At 55.5% G+C, this 3,667-nt stretch overlaps 1 long non-coding RNA gene across 1 annotated transcript in view; it reads right to left on the minus strand.

The window, feature by feature from the left end:
- Nucleotides 1-3,667, minus strand: part of LOC104854149 — an 86,315-nt gene that overhangs the window by 64,936 nt on the left and 17,712 nt on the right. Inside the window, exon 2 of the long non-coding RNA XR_004514488.1 lies at nucleotides 2,680-2,693. This is a non-coding gene — a long non-coding RNA (uncharacterized LOC104854149). The remainder of the gene's footprint in view (nucleotides 1-2,679; nucleotides 2,694-3,667) is intronic.

The following is a 3,667-nucleotide window of genomic DNA, read 5'->3' on the forward strand; positions in this document are numbered from 1 at the left end:
CTGCCCAGCTGCGAGCGGGCCCTTCCAGGTAAGTATATAAGTTACTGGACTGTGTGGGAGGGTCACGATCTTGGTAATTGCGCCTTCCCGAGCTTAACCCCTGCGCTCCTGCCTCCCGCCAACTTGTTGAGGACTCGTCGGGCTTCGGGAGAGGGAGCGATCGAGCGCGCCGGGAGGGGGGAGAGGCGCGCGGGGCAGCGAGGGACCTCGAGACGGCGAGCAGCGGTTCAGGTGCCCCCCTGGCAGAGGTTCTCATTGGACAGGTCTTCCCCCCACCCCGTCCACCCCGGTCTCCCGTGGAGGGGACGTCTCCAGGCGAAGTCACGATTCCTTCTCAGTTCGGAATGAACTGTGACTAGGGCCATGACGCAGCCAGCGCGCATTACTCACTTTTTGCAGTCACGACTTGGGAATCCGTGCTGGTTCCAACCCAAATCACATCGCTACCCTTGAATTATTTAATAGGATCCAGTTCGGGGGAGGGGAGTAAACTTGTACCTTGTGTCAAACGAACGGGAGGGGAGGGCAGAGGGCGGTCGGGGAAATGAGGACAAGGAGGGGTCCCTGTGTCCTCTTCCAGACTTGTGGAAGCCCCCGCCAGGGCTCCACGTGTCCCACGTGCATCGTCGCACTCCCCCTCCCCACCCGGGCGCGCCCCCCACTCCCCGCTCTTTCCTTTGCAAATGTGGCAGCATTTGTAAACACAAGCCCGCCACCTGCGGGACTGAGAGGGGCGAGGCTCGGGAAAGGGAAGAGTCGGTCCCCTTGAATGAGGAGGAGGCCGAGAGGCTGAGTTGTGGAGACAAAGTGTAGGTTGCAGTTTTGTTTGTGTTCTTCTGCACAACATCAGCAACGGCCCGCGTTACTGTTACGACTTGAATGCTCAGCCTTGATAGGGGAACCTTTCCGAGAGGAACTGCTTCGGACCCAAAAATACTTCGCTCGCCCTCTTTTACCCCCTAGGGCTTCGACCCAGCCTAGAGGTCAGGTCGCTTAAGCCTGGGGCCGTAGCCAGGTAGACAATGGAGACTTCCTCGCCTGCCCTTCTCTGCCTCCTGAAGGCTTTGCCTCACAGATACTTACCTTCTTGTTTTTCCTTTTCTTTTCTTTAACATTGTATACAAAATGTCCCTACAGGCACACAAGCTCACTGCAGATCAGCAAGAGTGCTTCATCTCCCCACTGGCTACAGCCCACCCTTGTGGGCCGGTTCGAGGCTGCACTGCCATTCTCCCTCTGGGCAGAGTCAGTCGGTAAGAAGGTGTGCGCGTGACACTCGCCGCCCTCTCGCCTCTGATAACCTTCCTCCCTCCTCACCTGTCTGGCTACAGGTTCAGCCAAGTGTCTGGAGCTGGCTGCCGTGAGTGTCACTCTGGGCCAGGCCCACGACCCTCAGACGGTTGGGGGTCCCCCTGCCCAGTAAGGTGTGTCAGCCTGGGAACCCCCGCCCCAGTATTCCTTGGAGCTGGTTTGCAGCCCTGTGGCTTTCAGGCGCCCAGGCGATGTTCCCAAGCCTGATTCTCTGCGTATGGCGCCGGCCACTCCTGTGCTTGGGCTTCTAATTCACATTCACGCATTCTACCAAGTCATCTGGGGCTTCTGTGACTAGGACGCAAGGAAGTGGGAATAATAAGGAAAAAAAATCTGTAAAACGCGTCTCTCCACCTCCCAGGAATTGCAGAATGGGGACAGACATGAAGTGGGAGGGGTGAGGGTCCGAAAAATGCAACCTATAGCCTCTTCGTTTGAGAGTCACCATCACCAGGGAGAAATCTTTCAAACCCACTGGCGGGAAGGTGTAGGAGCCTGAGAATGGAGACCCAGACAGTGCCCAGACTGCAGGGAGAGACGGTGAGCCGCTGGCCTTCCGTTCCTGGAGCGCTGGGCCTTGGCTCATCCTCGAATCTAACACTTCGTTCCCTCTCCTTTAAATTTTTTTTCTCTTTCCTTCCCACTCACCCCTCCTTTCCCCAAAGCTCTCACCGAAGTCACGACTATCCCCTTTGAACATCCTTAACTCCCTCCTCTCCGGATCCCTCTTCCGCATGCAGGGCGGGGCTAACCGCTGCTGGCGCCACCCCGCCCCCTGGCGCTGAGAACTGAACTCGCAGAGGGCCAAGGAATTTTCAGCACCTATCTTGCGTGGACAGCTACCGACTCCTGGGCCAGCCCGGACCAGGGGCTTGGTCCTCGGATTCCCAAAGCGAGCAAGCCAGGCGGTTTGTGAAAGGAATAGGGATTTTCCGCTCTTTTTACCACCCGGCCCCATGCAATTTTGATCTATAGTGCACTGTCTCCATTAATTTTGCAGAGAGATGGCCCATTAAGTCGTGTCTGGCCACCCTTTAAAACAGAGAAGATGAGGGGAGGGGCAGTAGGGAGAACTGAGCTCAACAGCGCCAACCCGTAAAGACGGAGAGAGTTGCAGCTGCTATTGATTCAGAGATTTGTCCGGGTGATTCCCGGCTCTGCAAGAATTCCCTCTCTCCGTTCCTTTGCATGCAGCCCCAAATTCATATGTATATATAGCTACACCCTCATCCCCTACTTAGTCTCCTTCTCCTCTTTAGGAAGGGGTAAAAAGGCAGCCAAAGGCGGGGGGAACCCCAGAGCATGCATAAAGTAAGCATCAGCTCATACCTACAGTCTGCGGCATGCACATGACACAATGTTACTTACCTAGACGGGAACTCCTTAAGAGAAAGAGAAACATAGGGGGAGGGAACAGAAAGTGGATGAAGAGAGGAGAGAGGAAGGAAAAATCCAACAATTAATTTCCAGACATAGTTGGGGGGGCGGGGAATGCGGTGATGTCCAGGTTTTCTTCCACCCGCGCTGGCTTTTTATCCCAGTACAGCCCTCGGTCTATTTCTGGAACACGATCAAACCCTGGTGCTATTTTTAGCAAGTACTGAAAAAACCTCCACACACAAAGGCATTTCGCTGGAACGCTGCGTCCAAAACACTCAGTGTGCATGAAATGCCCCCTCCCCACTTTTTCCTGCACCTCCAGACTCACTTGCATTACTGCAGAGTGTTTTTCAAAGAAAAATATCCAAGTATTTCTTACATTCTCCCTCCCTCCCGTTAACTCCCGCCTGTCTGCCTGTTGCAAGCTCGCAGCCTCCCCCAGCAGAGCCGAAGGCGTTGGAGCGGTTGTATTCTTAGAGCTGCACGTCTCCATTGACCAGATTCCTAAAAGCTGGGGAAAGGGGGTTGCTTAGCCCCTTCCCCCGAGGAGCTTCCCAGGAGAGCTCCAGAGCCTAATGTTAACCACGATGGAGATTCCCAGAGGAAGGTGGAAAATCATCCGTGCCCTTCCCTACGTTTCCCACCCACGCTTTGCCAAATCGCGTGGTGTTTGCAACACACCGCCCTTGGAAATGTATATTTTGAAAGCTGCATGTGTGTGTCTGTGTGTGTGTTTTTCGTTCTAGTAATTCACTACGAGGGGGCTGGAGAAAATAGACTCATGAAGCCAGCGCGGAGCAGCCGCCTTGAGTCTCCTTCGCCAGCCTGCGTCAGTCCTCAGCTACTGACGTCACGCGCAGATTCTCCTCTTTGGTGGGTCTGCTTCGACCGAGAAGAGGCTTTCTGCTCGGAGACAGCGCTTTGTGCTCGGCGCAGCCACTGAGCGGGCGAGGCGGCCGAGGCGGGCGCCACCCCA

The sequence above is a fragment of the Fukomys damarensis genome, unplaced genomic scaffold (assembly GCF_012274545.1).
Source record: "Fukomys damarensis isolate Sample0158 unplaced genomic scaffold, DMR_v1.0_HiC HiC_scaffold_27, whole genome shotgun sequence".
NCBI lineage: Eukaryota > Metazoa > Chordata > Mammalia > Rodentia > Bathyergidae > Fukomys > Fukomys damarensis.